This window comes from Lissotriton helveticus, chromosome 8, assembly GCF_964261635.1.
Source record: "Lissotriton helveticus chromosome 8, aLisHel1.1, whole genome shotgun sequence".
In the NCBI taxonomy this organism is placed as follows: domain Eukaryota; kingdom Metazoa; phylum Chordata; class Amphibia; order Caudata; family Salamandridae; genus Lissotriton; species Lissotriton helveticus.
In genome coordinates this window covers 1069858184-1069877145 of record NC_136069.1, presented here as the reverse complement: position 1 = coordinate 1069877145, position 18962 = coordinate 1069858184, and the positions used below count along the sequence as shown (strand labels likewise).

At 40.4% G+C, this 18962-nt stretch overlaps 1 protein-coding gene across 1 annotated transcript in view; it reads right to left on the bottom strand.

Moving 5' to 3' along the window:
- LOC144771874 (cilium assembly protein DZIP1-like) overlaps positions 1-18962 on the bottom strand; it is a 1571028-nt gene that overhangs the window by 962484 nt on the left and 589582 nt on the right. The window lies entirely within an intron of this gene.

The following is an 18962-nucleotide window of genomic DNA, read 5'->3' as shown; positions in this document are numbered from 1 at the left end:
CACAGTGAACAGGTTAATAAGTTAGGTCAATTGGCTAAATAGGAACAGTTAACATGTTAGGTTAGCTGCGTCAAATGGAGTATTTATCAATACTGAAGCAGTGGCACTAGCACCCACGTGTATGAAGGACCCATTGCATCCATTGTTGGCATTCTTTTACTACCGATCTGAGGTGTTGATGACCCACTTTTGTTCCTTACTTTAAACCCTTAGCACCCTTCCTACCCATTAGTTGGCTACCTGGTATTTGGACAAAATATTGAGTTTTTAATATCAGAATACAGAAAAATCTATGTACTCATGCGTAGAATATTAAATGCAATATTTATTGCATTGTAAGTTCCGCTTTTTGTCATTCTAAGATGGCAGAACTTTGACAACTGTTGTCGTTTTCACGAATGGTCCCTTTTCAGTTGCGATACCGGATACCACTGATGTGTTTGTATATATAAATAAAAAAGGTGCTGCTGCGTTTTGTGCGGAAATTGACAATGGCCAAGCACCGAAATGCGTCTTGCATGCCCGGAGTTCGTGAATAAAATCTTCTGAACTCTCACCCGCGAGTACTGTCATCTGTTACGGGTACGATTACCCGATGGAGTTGGGAATGGAATATATATATATATATATATATATATATATATATATATATATATATATATATATATATATACATATATTTTTTTCACTGAAAAAACCATAGGTTTCAAGCAGGTTATAGTTAGGAATTATCATTTGAAAAACCTTAGAAATTCACTGAAAAAAACATAGGTTTTAGGGGTGTTATAGTTAGCTGGACATTTCACTGATACAAAACCATTGAAATTCCTCTGTTATAGTTAGTTGTACTAACTCTAACTCTCGAGACCACAATCCACTGGTGATGGTGTCACATATTACATCCTTCATGACATGGTCAGTGACATCACTGATGACATCACTGATGACATCTCAAATTACAATACTTACAAAGAGAGAAAAAGTTATCCTGAGTGACTTTTCCTTTCCTTCTAAATACGGCCCCTTTATACGCAGCTCTTCACCTATATATATTACAACATTCATGACATGGTTAATGACATCACTGATGACATCTCATATGACATCACTTATGACATCACTGATGACAGCATCCAGTGAATGTGGTTTGGTTTGTTATTTAAATATGTATTATATATATAACAATCTGCATTGAAGAATGACTGGTTAAAAACAATCTGGATAAAGGGTTTAGTAGCAGTGTGATTGATTGTTTACTTGAGTAATTTATACTGTCTCATTTAGGGCCAGATGTAGGTATCCAAATACCGGTCGTAACGGCCGAAAATACCGATTTTCAGCCGTTACCGACCGGTATTTGGATACTGAGATGTAGGGCCCCCTAAAATACAGATTCGGTAATTTTACAGTTTCGGTAATTTTACAGATTCAGTAAAATTACCGATTCTGTAAAATTATCTAATCTGTATTATGAGATGTAGGAAGCACTGTAAAAGTGCTACAGGGCTTTAAGAATTTGTTATTTACCACCAACTAGAAGTTGGTGGTAAATAATGAAAAGCCTTGAAAAAGCATTTTTTTGCTTTTCAAACACTGCAATGTTGCAGACATACATGCCCTTAGGGCATGTATGTCTGCAACATGTGCACCCATACATGATTGAGGGGTGCAACAGGGTGTCAAAGTGACACCCTGCCACCCTTCAATGTTTCCCCCAATTACCGAATCGGTAATTACCGTCTCAAGGTTCAATTTTCAACTATATGAGGGTGCAAACACTGGCAGACACTGGTTAGTGTCTGCCAGGGATTGCCCGCACGACACTAACAGACATCGCTCCCTCGCGCCGCGGATCCAACTATAACCAAGGACCGCTACTCGCAACCCGGGATGACTCAATCCTAGTTGCTCTCCTTGCAACTCTTCGCCTAGCATTCTGCAAACCCGCGCCTTGTGCGCAAGTTGGTTATCAAACCAACCCCCGGAGCCCTGAGCGAGCTCTCACCATTGACAGTGGACCCGCACCGTCATATAGTTGAAAATTGAACCTTGAGGCGTTATTTTGTTTCACCCAGGCATAACAAATGTGTACAGTCCTGATGATGATCCCAATGTATTTTAGAGCGCCGGATCGAAACGTCGACCTTTTTAAAGTAGCCATACAGTGAAATCATTTTGTATTACTTTCTGTATGCACTACTCTGGAAAACACCTGTAACACTGATCTAAAAAGTGTCCAGTTAGCTCTTTTCTCTTTTGCCTGTGAAAAATGTCCTCTTCTCTAACAAAACTATCCGTTATTCTCTTCACTAAGCTCTGTTTGCTCTGAGTATGGCACAGAAGTGTGCCCTACAATTTTGAAATGCTGCTCATGTATTGAGATGTTACAAATTCTATGATTATTCTAAAAATAAACTCCCTGTCCGGCTGGACTTGGATAAATATATAGTATCCTTTTATGGTCTGTATATCATTGTTTCTCATCTCTTGAATTGCTTTGGACTGCTGTTCTTCTAAAATAATTGACTCATACCCTTGGTCCACAGCCACCATTAGGGTCCCCCTTGTTTTTTCTAGAAACCATAGGAATGAATGGCAATTACCGAATCGGTAAATACCGATTCGGTAATTACCGAATCTTACCGATTCGGTAATTTAAAAAGAGAAATTACCTACATCCCATTTACCTACTCTTAAATACCGAATCAGTATGATTCGGTATTTAAAAGTAGGTAAATTGAGATTACCTACATCTGGCCCTAAATATATTGAATAGTGACTAAACTGTGTGAATATTTGTATTACTTTGTCAGTTGTTCTGTAAACTGCTGCACCAGTTGGTTACTAGCTACGTGAAAGTCTACATTACATATTGATTACTTAACTAAGTATTTGTATGGGAGAGTGAATGTGTATGTGGTTCGGTGGAGGATGTCTGACTGTCCAAAGATGTGTGAATAGTTGATTCAGTAGATATATGACGTTAAGTGGTGATGACCAAATATATCTCTCAATGGTACATGTGCAATAAAGTACAAAAATAAAAGGCAGCGTACGTGACATTTATTGTATATAAAGAAGTATACACATGACTCAGTGAATGCATCAGTAACTGTATGGATAAGTGTATACTTGTAATAGTGATTTTATAACACTAACTATGAGTTACTATCTATATGAATAAATGAAGTGCTGTTTGTATAAGTGTTAGGGGTAGTGTTTTAGGGTTTAGGGTAGTGGTGTTTGTGTAGTGAACAGGTTTTGCTTGGGATAGATTTAGGGTTTAAGGTTGTGCATAGGTCTTTGTGTAGAGTAGGGGATCGTGTTGGTGGTAGATTTAGCATTTAGGGTAGTACACTGGTGTTTGTGTAGTGTGGGGGTCCTGCTGAAGGTAGTGTTTTAGGGTTTAGGATAGTGCAGTGGTGTTCGTCTACTGTAGGGGGTAGTGTTTTAGGGTTTAGAGTAGTGCAGTGGTGTTTATATAGTTTAGAGGTTCATGTTGGGGATAGTGTTATAGGGTTTACGGTAGTGTAGTGGTGTTTGTGAAGTGTACAGGTTGTGCTGGGGGCATGTATTAACATTACACTATGACCACCCTAAGCACAATTGTCAGTAGTAACCACCAGAAAATTCCAGGTGAAGTAATCAACAGAATGCCAGGAAAACGTTTATCAATATTAAATGCTTCTAATCAAGTAAAATCAAGTAAAATGCAAATCATTACATGCAGTGTGCCACAAATGGTATTACCACAACACTAAGTCTCCCCAACTTAGATTTAAAGTGCATAAACATGTTTTATGTGACAGACCCATAGGCCCATAGGCCCATAGGCCAAGGCTGCAGCTTCCACATGCTTCAACACCCTCCACATACTCAGCAAGACCTTCAAATAGCCCCACCCCCTGAATCAAGGAAGACCATCACCCAAGCACTCAACACCAGCAGGTTGGGCAACGGGAACCGCCCCTATGCAGGAATCAACAAATCTCTACTCCACAAACTTCAGACTGTCCAGAACACCACAGCCAGACTCATCCACAGCATCCCACGACAAGACCACATCACCCAGCATAAGCAAACACTCCACTTGCTCCCCGTCTAAAAAAGAGTGACCTTCAAGCTGCTCACACACACCTATAAAGCCCGGACTGCAATATCTCAATCTCCTTCTATACCCCCAAAAGAAACCTCCACTCCGCTGACCAGGCCTTGGCTGAAATCCCCTGCACCCACAGTACCAGACAGGGGGCACACTCCCTACATCATGGCCAAAACCTGGAATGAACTCCCCCTCAGCATCAGATGAACCCCCACGCTGATAGCATTCAGGAAGAGTTAAAATACCTGCCTTTTCGAATTACCAAAGCAGCACAAATCCCCTCCACATACTCTCCCAGCGCCTGGAAAGCCTCACAGGTGAGTAGTGCGCTCTATACATCCCTAATTGATTAATTGATATGCCACCACAGTGTGTGTTTGAGTGTTATCAACAGGCCCTGCCATTGCTTTGGCTGTCTGCAACTCTTAAGGGTAGTGAAATGAGCACTGCTACATTCTTTAATATACACAGAATCTCTGAGATTGGCTTGGTTTGGCTTTACCTCTGAGAGCTACTTTCAAGATGCTTGTGAGCTACCAGTAGCTCCTGCCCTACTAGTTGGAGACCCCTGGTATGTATAGTGAGTGGGGAGTTGTAGTCCTGAAGCATAAATATGAAGGTTATTACACCGCTACTTGCATAATACATAGCACTTTGAATCACTCCATTCCCTAAAGCCTGGCTCACTGCATGAGTACATGCTTACTGACTGTATGATCACATTAATATAAGTAAAGACACTCGGTGAATTCTTAATTGTTTGACTTTTACTTTAGTGAATGAATTACTACATGGTACTGAAAGAGTCATATTGAAATTGCAACAGCACTCACACTGTGTTTGCTGGAGTATATAGAAAGTGACTGTAGAATTGTAGGCCTCAAGCACAAATGTGAAAGTGGTTACACCACTACATGCATAATGCATAGGAGTTTGAAGCACTGCATACCCTTAACCCCTTGCATGCTGATGACGGCCCCCAGCCGTCATGCACTACAGTGCTTGTGTGCTGATGACAGCTGGGGGCCGTCATGACTGCACCCGTGCTGAAATCTTCAGCACAGGAGCAGAATCGCGGCAGCATGGAAGGGGTTAAGCCTGGCTTACTGCAAGAGGATATATACATATGTAACTGCAAACACATCACCCAACCAAATCATTCTCTCTCAATTTTGCCAAATGGACACTGATTCATAGTGTGATTCTACACAAATAACAGTATCCCTTGCAGTGTATAAAGAAAGATTAAAAATATTAGATAAATAAATGTATTAAAACTCGGAATAATGGAATTAAATAAATTAATAATCAGATATAAATTAGAATACTAAAGTTTAATAGAGAGTATCTCTGGCACGGGATGCAGGGAAAATAGGGGTTTAGGGTAATGAAGAATAATAAAAAAAGTTTTACAAAAAAAGGGAAGTTACTAGAATAATAAGTTGGAAAACAAAAAGGAGAATGAATGTTAATACTCGTATTAAAAAAAGTAACCTATATAAATTCTTTAATAATAAAAACGAGTTTAAATAAAGCATTTTAGAAGTTAAACGAAATTTTAAAAGTATGGAAAGAGGCATGGTTACATAAACTCGTGACGCACTAAAACAGTGGAAATGAGAACACCACTCAACTTAAAAACGTGACTTAAAAGTGAGAGGAGCAATAAATTGATACCATAGTGTTAAGTAACCAAAAAGTATATAAACCACACCTGAGGGATGATTAGTTTCGTTTCAGAGAATCAATATGGGTGAAGAAACTACGAGCAAGGTAATTATTCCGGGCTGCGGAAGGATCTTGAGAATATTTTTCATTTCCTCAGAGGGAAAATATTGTTAATGTATATTTAAAAATACATTAAACATTATCTTCCTTCTAGAGGAGTTAGATGAATTTCGACGAAAGAATGAAAGAATATTGAAGAGAGGTAAATTATCTGAATGGGTATATGTTTGATATTTTTAAAAAAGAAAGCAAAACTATTTAAATGATTGTAGAATGTGGTCTGATTAAATTTAAATGGAATATAATAACGAGTTGACGAATTAACCATTACAAAAAATATAGGTTAATTAAGGAATGACTACATGCAAAATAATGATTAGCAGCGATGCCATCAACTTCAATTTATCTTTCATTTCCACAGAGGGATCATATTGTTAATGTATTATTTTAATTTATTTATAACTTTATGATCCTTCAACTGGAGTTGGATGACTTTCAACCGAGAATTTCAAACATTAATAAATAATATTTTTTTAGTATGCAAGTATTTCTTAATGATTGAAAAATTTAGAATAAATAAACTATCGACAAAAAAACGAAATACTTTGAAATAAAGGAAAATACTATTTCTCTTCTACAGTGAAAATGGGATAAAAGTATTTATATTGAGTAATGCTTTGACTAATTTTCACTCATGAAGAACAGGAGGATTATCATCGAAAGCACTTTCTTTGAAAATAAATAATATAATTGTGTCTTCAAATGTTAATAATTTTTTCCATTTTTAAAAATAATTGTAAAATGTAATAAAGACAGGAAGTGGATATAAAAAAAGAAAGATGAAGTAGTGAGGGAGTGTTTGTCGTAACACTTCTATTCTACTTTATCTGAAAGTAAAAGAGCCCTAACATTAAAATAAAGATGATGGGGCAACACTTATATAATGTAAACATAAGGAATAAGTGCTTATGATAAAATAAAATAAAAATGTGGTCCAACGCGTGATACCAATGAATGAAAAAAAGATTTTGCATTTCACCCACGCGATGAATATAAAAGACTCAATACAAATATTTTGAAAACTTGCACGTTTTTCTTTCAAGGATTCTTTGAAGAATTATACATTTAACGAAAGGACAAAGTACTTCACACTAAAAGAGAAAAGTCAGCACAATAATGATACAATAGAAAATAGAATAATATTTTTAAATAGCTTCACAATCAACAAACTCATAAACAGAGTACACAGTTTAAGTTAAAAACACTCTACCACAACTAGATACTCTACCACAACTAGTTTTTGAAACGCATTGAAAAATAAAGTGTGTCACAAAATGTGCTACGTAAATGGTGAGGGTATTGTAACGTCACATAGAAAAAACAAGTTAATCAACATTAGGATCAAGAAGGTAGAGTTAACCACACAAAAGCCAATCAAATGTTTTTCAAAATCTGCGCAAGGAAAGGGATTGGTCGGTAATAAGTCTTCTTACAATGCTTCACAACCAATGAAAAAGAGGTGTAGAAATTTTCCGTTTTTAACATATGAGCAAATCAAATGACCTTGCAAGTGCATGCAGTGAGAGGCAATTATTAAAGATGACTTGCTTTCGCAAGACCCCGAAAGGCTTCTTCCAGAATAAGTACGCACTTCACTGCCAGACCCCATTTAATGATTATCCAGGCTCTCAAGCCTAAACACGTCAGAAATCATCTCTCCTCACTTTCTCTTCTTCCGTGTTCACCGTGAAAATGCATGTCTCCTTCTCCTTTAACTCCTTTCTTTTTCATAGTAATTGTTAATCATACACTATCCAGCAAATACCCCACAGATGCAACCCCCTGGATTTGCAATAGTAATTGTTACTCATACACTATCCAGCACATACCCTACAGATGCACCACCTTGGGATTGGAATATTGTTTTTTACTGATACACCATCCAGCACATTTCGTACAGATGCACCCCCCTGGAGTTAGACTAATAATTTTTACCCCTACACTAACATGCACTTACCCTACAGATGCACCCCACTGGACTTAGAATAGTAATTGTTACCCCTACACTAACCTGCACTTACCCTACAGATGCACCCTACTCTCTCTTTCAAAATCCAAACCAGATTTACAACACCCTTGCACCACTTTTGCATCACTTTTCCCATCTTAAAAGTGATGCAATATTAACGCAATGGACTTGTAAATCTACCCCTAGGCACATTACGAGTAAAACAAGTACACAACTCATTCAGTTCTTTATCGATCACAATTAGACAGTGTTGTTTCACGATTCACAATAAACTTCAATAAATACTTTGTGCCTATTTAAATGGAAGACGAGATTGTCAACATTACAAACCTTAGTGGCATATTTACGAAGACAGAGTTAAAATTGTCGTCGCTTTAGCGCCTGCAAAGTACAACAAAAACACTGAAAATGGACTACAAAATCTTTTGTTATCTTACAGGAAGATTTTTCAACATTTCTTTTTTCTATACAAGACTGGGAACCACCCCCTGGAGCTATAAAATAAATGGTTGTGGGGGGCTCCAAGGCCTCCCTTTCCAAAATTAAAACTGTGGGGACCTTAACGACCCCCCTCAAGCCCCGTGAACCACCACCTGGGGGATTTGTGTATTGTGGGAGGCAGACTGCATGGCCCTCCGCCTGGAGCCCTCGAAGGCCCTGGGGACCTCCAAGCCCCCAGAGCCAGCTCCTGCATTGTCCGTGGTGCCTACCCCCGGGACACTGCTGTTTGCTATGAGAGGGCGGGTGTCTCGTGGCTCCTGTCCTCCCATAGCAAACTTAGTTTGCATTTTGAAAGACAGAGCACTGAAATCTATTCTCACTTTCAAAATCCAAACCAGATTGCTTTTCCATATACAACTTAGCATCTCCCCATGTAGAAAAGCAATGCCGGCTTCCGAAGGACGCAGGGAGCCGGAGAGACCGTAGGGGCATTGTGGCTCCCCCCACGGTCCCCAACATTTTTTTATAAGCCCCGGGGGATGGGGTCCCCGGGGATATTAGAAATTACTGATAGGGGCTATTTTTTTACGGTAAAATTAAAAGTCGAGCACCCAGCGCCCATAGATATATAAATGACTTTAACTGTAATTTCCTCAGAAACTACTGAACAGATTGACACCATTTAAGCAAAAGGCACAAGTCTGAACTGAGGACTACCTCTTTGCCAAAGTTCGTGTAATTCCGTTCAGCCGTGCAGGCTGTAGCTGTGGCTAAAGGTCCTATGGAAAATTGCATGGGGAAAACACGTTTTGGGACCCCCTTTTTTCTCAAGCCCCCACTTGACGAATCACCCCCAACCTTTCAGGGAAGGAGCAGAACTGAGCTGGTCAAAAGTTTGGAAAGTTTTGCAAGGATTCATCAATCAGCACCAAAGTTATTGGGAATAGAATGTTGCTGATTTCCTATGCATAGTAGGTCCTAACTATAACTACCTACTGGCGACCGCCAGTATGTAATACACACACACACACACATACATATATATATTTTATGTTTTTGAACAGTACTAGCTGGAGATTTTGAGCTTCACTGCGATTTACAGGATTTGCTCAGGGAAGGAAGCACGGAGGATAACATTGCGGGGATTACCATGCCATTAAAAACCAATGCCCCAGGATCAACACATTTTAAACCCAAGTCAACGTTCAATCCTGTGCTCATTCATGATAGTATAGATGTTTTTAATGAACTGGTGACATCAGAAATCATGAGCCTACACAAGACGACGGTAACAAATGACAACAGAAACCGAAGCGGAACAATGCATATGGAAGTCTAATGAAGAAATTACAAAGTGAGAATAAGGTTATCATCAGACAAGCTGACAAGGGTGGTAACATCGTCCTATGGCCCAGGAGTTTGTATATGGAGGAGGCCTTGAAACACCTAACTGACAGGCAATGCTATGGCCGCAGTGATTGGCCAACGGCGAAGGCAGCATGGAACAGCTTCAACTCTAAACTATTAGCTTGGAAGAGCAGAGGTTTGCTGAATGTGGATGAGTTTAAATTATTAAAGACCAACTACCCTGGGATTCCGGTATTTTACCTAATCCCTAATGTGCACAAAGATCCAGCAAAACCACCAGGGAGGCCGATTATTTCGGCCAGACAGGGGACATTTGAGAACACTTCCCGGTATATCGATCATTTTCTCCAGGAACACGTGAGATCCTTGCCATCGTATTTGCGGGACACAGGGGATTTCCTGGAGAAGATACGACTAATGATTTGGCAGGAGGATTATTTGCTAATCACACTTGACGTTACTGCTCTTTACACGAGTATCAACCATGTGGATGGGATACGAGCAGTGGAACACTTTCTGCGCAGCAAACCAGCTCTAATGTTAGACCATAATGCAATGATTAGTGAGATGATCCAAGCATGTCTTACTAATAATTACTTTCTTTTTCAAAACCAGGTCTTTCAGCAGCTAAGAGGAGTGGCAATGAGGGCCTGCTTCTCTCCCAGCTACGCGTGCTTGCACATGGGGCTGTGGGAGGAGCAGGTCCTCAGGACCACATTTGAGGAGGTCATGTCAAATAACTTTATAGCCTGGTATAGGTATATTGATGACCTCTTTATAGTCTGGAGAGGGCCAGAAGTGGATGCAGAGAAATTTATCTCACACATTAACATCAACAACTTGAATCTGAATTCCACTGGTCAGATCAGTAGATCTGTGGTAAAGTTCCTAGATGTGGAGGTTTACATTAAGAGAGGAAAAATGGAGACAAGGTTGCACCGGAAGGGGACAGCGGGAAATACAGTCCTGCACGCCTCCAGCCACCATCCGGCCCATCTGATCCGAAGCATCCCCTATGGGGAGATGCTGAGGATCAGGAGGATCTGTAGTATGGAAGAGACATGCATCCAAGCCCAGAACAGTAGCAAAGAAAGATTTCTTGAAAGGGGATATTCGGTGTCAGTGGTGAATAAAGCCATCACCAAGGCCAACCAGCACCCAGGTCACCTAAGCCAAGAGGAGGAGTTGGGGGAGACCCAAAGCAGGGGTGATGTAGAACTAGAACAGCCTAGGCTAATTACAGCATATAGCCGGCAACATAAACAACTACAGAACATCATCCGGAGGAACTGGCCCATTGTCAAGGGGGACCCGTTATCGGTAGAACTCTATCAGACAAGCCGGCAATTACATTTAGCCGAGCACGGTCGATGAGTGATATGTTGGTTAAGAGTAGTCCTGAGGTTGTCAACAGCAGTGATTGGCTACAAACCAGTAAGGGTTTTATTAGATGTACTGTATGTAAGGCATGTAAATTGGGGAAGAATAGAACAACTTACATGACCCCATTTAGTGAGACACCGAAACCCATCACCAAGAAAATCACTTGTAAGTCGGAGTTCGTCGTATATGTGCTGGAGTGTGCGTGTGGCCTGCAATATGTGGGAAGTACCAAGTTGCAGGTCCACAAACGCATACTCCAGCACATACGGACGATCAACAACCATGATGAGGCTTACCCGGTGGCTAGGCATATCAACTCCTATCATGCAGGGGATCTTGGGAGCCTTAGCTACTTTGCAATAGACATGGTCCCACCACTCCGAAAGGGAGGGAACAGGGAGGCCCAATTGAGGTTATTGGAGACGAGATATATTATAGAATTAAACTCCAAGACACCTAATGGTTTGAACACCACTGAAGACTTACACACGTGCCTGTGATGGACTAAGTTGAGTGACAAGAGTCTAGTAGGCCTGTAAGATGTTTATAGACAACCCCATGAAGTAACCTCAGTAGGGGGGAGGCCAATATGTTGAGAAAGGGAGTCATCAAAACATGAGATTGATTTTTAGAAAGAAAAATGATAAGGTTATTCGTTTATGAGACACACAAGGTGACAGGAATATTTATTCTTGATTTCCTTTTTCTTTTACTTCGTTAAGATTGCACGATAGAGTGTTTCACCACATTGATGGGGCAATTGGAACGCAGTGATTTCTAGTATCGGTAGAGAGCCCACATGGGCTGTATTTGAACCGCTATCTCTAAACCCTAATGTTTACAATTGGTATAAGCACATTTGCACTTAGCCATATGCATTTTTTGCACTTACAGTAGCAGATTTGCACAATTATTGAATGAAATCGTAATATGAATGATGAATATTTAGATATGTGTATATATGTGTATATATATGTGTATATATATATGATTATTTATTTATTGTGATTTTACTCTATATATTCATTTGTGGATATTTGCACATATCATTAAGGTGTACGGCAAAGTGAATTTATAGTGGTATGCTTATTGAAAGTGACATTATGTGGTCTGTGAAAGCGGGGTTTTATTATTGTCTTGGGAGGGCAAATCTGTTTACAGGTAACATTGTTTGCGTAAATATTGTGTTCTACTCCTCCTTGGAATTGTACTGAAATCAGGCGGTAGTCTGTTGTTTATGTTCGTCATGTGATCAAGGGCTCAAGGGCCCGAAACGCGTCAAGTTGCGTTGCACAAATAAAAACTTGGCAAACTACCTGAATGGGTCCGGTTTCGTTTTTCCTGAAGACAGCAGAGGAAGCAACGAAGTTCTGTGAACAACCATAAATATGAATTCATTATTATATAATATTATATATATAGAAATATATATATATATAAATATATATATATATATATATATATATATATATATATATATATATATATATATATATATATATATATATATATATTTTTTTTTCAGCCAAACACTCCTCCATGCAAGAAAGAAGTCCGGGCCACTTTGGAGTTGCAAAGCGTATTTTAATTCAGAAGGCTTTCTCTCGACGCGTTTCGCAGGTGAGACCTGCTTTTTCACGAGAACGAGTGAACTGCATTACATTGCATAAATACAAAGTCACCTGGTATTGACGTCATACCAATAACGATAGAAAACAGACTCGCCGGTGAGCTACTGGGCTGAGTTCGTGTTGAGGTACTGTGTTTTAGGAGTGGAAAGCCCAAAAGCATTAAATAAAACATTGTTTCAAAGTGGAGCATAACATGAAAACAATCTAAACATTCCATTGTAAACGTGAGCACAGTTTATTGATGTTGTGCACGTTACGATTTATAACTGCATACTCTGCATCTAAGTTAAGTGATTGTTTATGGCTGCAAACACTGAGCAAACGGTCCTGTGCTTATACTTACGCAATGTGATGACTTGATGCATGATTTACAAGGGAATCCTATTACACCTGTATTGTATTTTATCCCCAAGATACATAAGAACCCTGTGCATCCGCCTGGCAGGCCGATTATCTCTGCCAGGGGAAGTTTATTGGAACATACTTCTGACTTTATTGACCATTTTTTACAGGGTTACGTGCAACAGTTGGGGTCTTATGTTCAGGACACAGGTGACTTTTTGTTGAAAATTAAGGATGTGGAATGGGTCACAGGTGATTGGCTAATCACCTTGGATGTATCATCCCTTTATACAAGTATCACACATGAGGATGGCATCAGAGCTGTTGACCATTACCTATCTAGAAGGGGACCTGATTTGTCTAATCATAATGCTATGCTACTTGACATGCTGAGGTTTTGTCTTGAAAATAATGTGTTTCTTTTTAATCACCAGTTGTATCGCCAGTTACAGGGCGTTGCAATGGGGGCCAGTTTCTCTCCAAGCTTCGCGTGTTTACACATGGGGGCTTGGGAGGAACTGGTCCTTGGGCATGAATATCGCCACAATATTCGCAACAATCTAGTAGCGTGGTTTCGTTATATCGACGACCTTCTGGTGATTTGGCGAGGTAGTGAGGAGGAAGCACTCAAATTCATTGAGGAGATTAATAACAATGAATTAAATCTGAGATTCACTGCAACTCTAAGTCAGGAGAGTGTAGCTTTTCTGGACACTGAACTGTATATTAGAGAAGGCCAGTTGGAATCCAGAATGTTTCGCAAGGCTACTGCGGGCAATAGCATATTGCACGCAGCAAGTGCACATCCCTGACATTTGATTTCAAGTATTCCCTACGGGGAGATGCTGCGATTAAGACGTATCTGCAGTAACCCCGTGGATTTGAAAATGGCTCAGGACCAGTGTATAATGCGCTTTTTGGAACGTGGCTATTCGAACCATACGTTACAGAAAGCAAAGGACAAGTCCATGGTACCCTCCCGTGATGATTTACTCACCCAAGTCAGTAGAAAACAGAAAGCAATCACTGACAATACATCAGCAGATGTACCATGGGATGATATTTGTTTCCGAGTAATCACGGGATACAATAGACAACATCACCAGATACGAAAAATCCTTAACAAGCACTGGCCTTTGGTTACCCATGATACTACCATAGGCAATGGTCTCCCCAAACAGGTCTCCCTTACTTTCAGTAGGGCCCCCTCATTGCGTGATCATTTGGTAGTCACCAACCCTGAACCCTTTGTTAAATCGACCTGGTGGCAAGAGAACAAGGGCTTTTACAGATGCAAGATCTGTAAAGCCTGTCTCCATGGTCGAAACACAAAAACTTACAAAGATGGCTTCACTGACATTGAGCACAGCATATCTCAGGTATTAACATGCAAAACCGAGTATGCTGTGTATATCTTGGAGTGTCCCTGCCTATTGAAATATGTTGGTAGCACAAAAAATGCTGTCCACTTACGAGTTCTCCAACATCTACGGGCCATTTCCAATGGGGACAATACCTATCCGGTGGCCCGGCACTTCAGGGAGTTTCACCAAAGCAATAACAGCGGTTTGAAATATTGGGTGATTGACTCCATTCTAAACAACAGAAGAGGGGGTGACAGAGATACAAAACTGAGAAAGTTAGAGACCAAGTATATCTTACTATTGAATACCAAGTCACCATCGGGTCTTAATGTCACGGAAGATTTATATACGTGTTTGCCTTAATCTAAGAACCACATTCATGTGTTACCAATACAGGGACCTTCCTCATTAAATCTCTTTCGCAGTGATCACCCGGCTGGGGACCACTGGATGGAAATCTAGTTAAATGCTTAGGAGGAACGAAATATGTTATTAAGGAAGAAATAGGTTTTTTCAAATCAAATGTGCTGCTATTTGTAGGAATGTGTTGTGTTGTTTTGATCACACGTTTTTAATATTTTGACTGTGTTAGGTCTTTATACCTAGTCAGCCTATCAATATTATTTACAATGTGAATTCACTTTTGATATTTTACAAGGATTTTAGAAACTTGCATGTTGTTTTGTGTTGAGGGCAGCTATAACACCAATGGATCATAGGAGATATAATATAGTAGAATATTCCCTCAGAAAAAGTAAAATGGATACGATGTATCTTCAGACATATGCTGCTCATCTTAAGGTCTCTCCAATCAACTAGTCGTTGGGACATAGATTTTTGATTGTCGGATTATGAAGACAGCAAGATTTAAGGATTTTGCACGAATTGCGGTATTTGCACATTGAACAGTTAATTTGCACATTGATTGCGGAATTTGCACACATGAATGAGTCTATTTGCACTACTCATTCGGTTATATATGCATTAGCACTTTATTAAAACATTACTATGTCATTGTAATTCGAACCCTATACAAAGGTACGGTTGATCAGATCCTTCCGTGGTGAGGCACAAGGGAGATTTACCTGATTTGATGAGTAACACGGGTATACAAAACAACCTTTGGATTCAAAAGTATTTAACTTTGAATTTAATCAGATGTGTGAGGAAATCGTTTATTCCATTTTACAATTTTATAGAGTTATATGTATATTAATGATCCTAATGTGCGTAACAATCTTCGGTGAACCCTCTTTTGAGTATTATACTATGACGAAGAATGCCAATTTTGTTGGATAATCAGTATTTTTTGGTTTAATTTTTAGCCTTATACCATGGTATTATACTGGTATACATACTTGAAATGTTATTCAATTATTAGTGCAAGTCATACGAATAGTATGTTTTCTATGTCCTTGTTGCACTTTAGACACGTGACATCATTACAATTTTCACTGGCACTTTAAAAGGTTGCACCCGTTTATCAAACATTGTCATGTGAACAAGGCTCGTGGAGCCGAAACGTCATTGACTTACCTGCACTGCAATAAATGGTAAAGGAGACTTCATTGGTCCGTGTCCGTGAGCTTTTTTATGCCCTGGCTGGTGTTATCCCGGAGCAAGGCGAGGCAACGGAGTACAGAATATATATATATATATATACATATATATATATATATTACCTACTGGCGGTCGCCAGTAGGTAGTTATAGTTAGGACCTAGTTTCCATAGGAAATCCGCAACATTCTATTGGAAATACCTTTAGCGCCGGTTGATGAATCTTCGCGAATTTCTCAAAGAAGATGGCCCGCTCCGCTCTGCTCCTTCCCTGAAAGTTTTGGGGGGATTCGTCAAGTTGGGGCTGAGAAAAAAGGTGGGTCCCAAAACGTGTTTTCCCCATGTTATTTTCCATAGGACGATTAGACACGGCTACAGCCCGAACGGCTGAACGGAATCACAAGAAATTTGGAAAAATAGTAGAGTCTGATTCGTAGATCACGCTTTTGCTCAAATGGTGTAAATCCATCCAGTAGTTCCTGAGAAAATCAAAAGAAAAAAAATCTATATATCTATAAGCGCGCACCGTGCGCGAATCGGGTGTGCGCGAGCGGAATACTGATTTGCTGTTAGACGTCTGTCAACATTCTAATTGGTGGAAACGAGAAAGTGTTGGCCGCCATTTTGTCACTCCGAGGCAGAAGAGAGCCCAAAACAAAAGTGGAGAACGTGAAAACGGGGCAGGGTAGAGACTCCCTGAACCCCTGGGCCTTCTCAGGGGGTCTCTGAAGGACCCCGAAGGCCTAAAAAAAAAATGCTTTTTTTTTTAAATCGCGGGGTGCGCGCATGTTGCGCGCACCCCGAGGCAGAAGAGAGTCAAAAACAAAAGTGGAGAACGTAAAAAGGGGCCAGGGTAGAGACTCCCTGACCCCCTAGGCCTTCTCAGGGGGTCCCTGAAGGACCCCGAAGGGCAAAAAGAACATTTTGTTTTAAATCGCGGGGTACGCGCACGTTGCACGCACCCCGAGGCAGAAGACAGTCAAAAACAAAAGTGGAGAACGTGAAAAGGGGGCAGGGTAGAGACTCCCTGACCCCCTAGGCCTTCTCAGGGGGTCCCTGAAGGACCCCGAAGGGCAAAAAAAACATTAGTATTCTTTTTTTTATCCCGAGGTGCGCACACCTTGCGCGCATGTCAAAACAAAATACAGTTAAATAACAAGTTTGAGAGTTTAGATGTTGATTAGCTCTAAAAAGAGCTGTTGTGTTCATTGAGTGTTTTTTGTACCTACAAGTAAGTACTGATGCAGAGTCTAAAGTTCAAGAGGAAGACTCTGTTTTCCTCATCTGTGAAATGTACACCGTCTCCTCTATAAATGCCTTACATGTTGTAACGCAAGTTGTTGTGGTATATAGAACCCATACCAAAGTCTCTGAGGAAAGCAGAAACAGACTTATTCACATGTTTCCTTGCTTTCTCAATCTGTGGACAATATTGGTTGGACCAGTTCCATTTTTGCCTTTGGCATATATTAGAATATACAAAGGCAGTTTGTGGAAAAAGTGACATCAATTGCCCAAAGGTGTTCTTTAAAAGCATTTCCAGACCTACCCCAGTCAAAGTGCCTAGGTCATTGCCACCACAGTGCACAATTATGAGGTCAGGGTGTGGGAGATGCAAAAAGGATTTTACCAATGGCATCAATTGGTGACATCTCAATCCTCTCTGGCCAATCCACATAATATCCACATTTGGTAAATCAAGGTTGAGAAAGCATCTATTTGCTGCATACCTTTCCCTCCAGAAAATATAGCTGTGTCCTACAATCCATACTCTAAGCATCTTGAAGGGAGATCTGGTTGTACTCAGATGGGCTCTGGAAATGAAATGGCAGTTTGAAAAGTAGGTGTTTAGAAAAAAATGTGGATGAGATTCAGTGCACTTGAAAAAAAAAATGATTGGTGGTTTCTGAAAATTCAACATTGAAAACTAGGGTGCATGCTACTGTTTTTTTAGGTCTCGACCTCTGCCAATGCGCTTGCGCATTGCAGATGTCGAGATCTAATGTAGGCGAAACAAACTCTTGAAACAAGCGAGGATTGTCCCCAATGCATGTGAGGTACTCAAGCGCAACGCTTCCCCAGCGCGCGCTTGGCCTCACTTCTCATTCACACCCCATATGGTCGTTCCCTCCCACTCGCTCGCACATCAAAGACTGCTGCTCCCCGCCCACCCCTCCCCCCCACAGCAATGCCGAGAGCTTGTTTATTTAATCCCCGCTTCCCGTCCCCCCCACAGCAATGCCGACACTGAGCCGTGCTCGGTGTTTCTCTTGTTTCACTCCCATCTCATTTGCATTCCGTGTTTTGTTTGCTATCTCTCGTTGACGTGATAGCTGCTTGAATCTGTTTCTGTGGGGTCTCACTGAACGGAGATGTGTGCAGGTGGGGATGATAAGTGTGTGTTGCAGAGAACACAAAGCAAATACAGCCATTTCTGTCCATTGATAGAGACGCATCCCTACTACTAGGAAATGTGTTTAAAAGGATCCGTATTTATTTTTACTGTTGAATGAGGGTCATTGAACATTGAATTACACACCTAAATCTTTTATCGGCAGTCCTTACATCCGTTTCTATCTTTCCGTTTCATTTGCCCGATATTATGTCAGCTGTTGATGGTTGTGCGTGTGTGTGTGTGGGGGGGTTGAAGTGAAGGAGTCGGGTGGTTCTGAGAAGGAAGTTCATTGGCATACGTTTGCTCAAACTGTTTGAAAATAGTTGTTGAGTTGAATTGCTTAATCTCCCTCCCCAACCAATTTATATCTTCCTTTCACCAAATATGTTAATCTCAGCTTGCACATAAGAGACTGACATGTTTCCTTTCACTGCTTTAACCCGCCTTCTGGGAAATGTATGTTGAAATGAAAGTGCTTTGTCCTGGCTCATCTCATTGTGACATTCATGGACGGGGAGCCTTTTCAATGAGGCTGTTATTGACGTAACTTGAGCCAACAGTCCCTTGAGTTGCTGTCTGTGCAACTATGAGCAAGAAGCAGTAAAAGCGGATGCAGCCTTT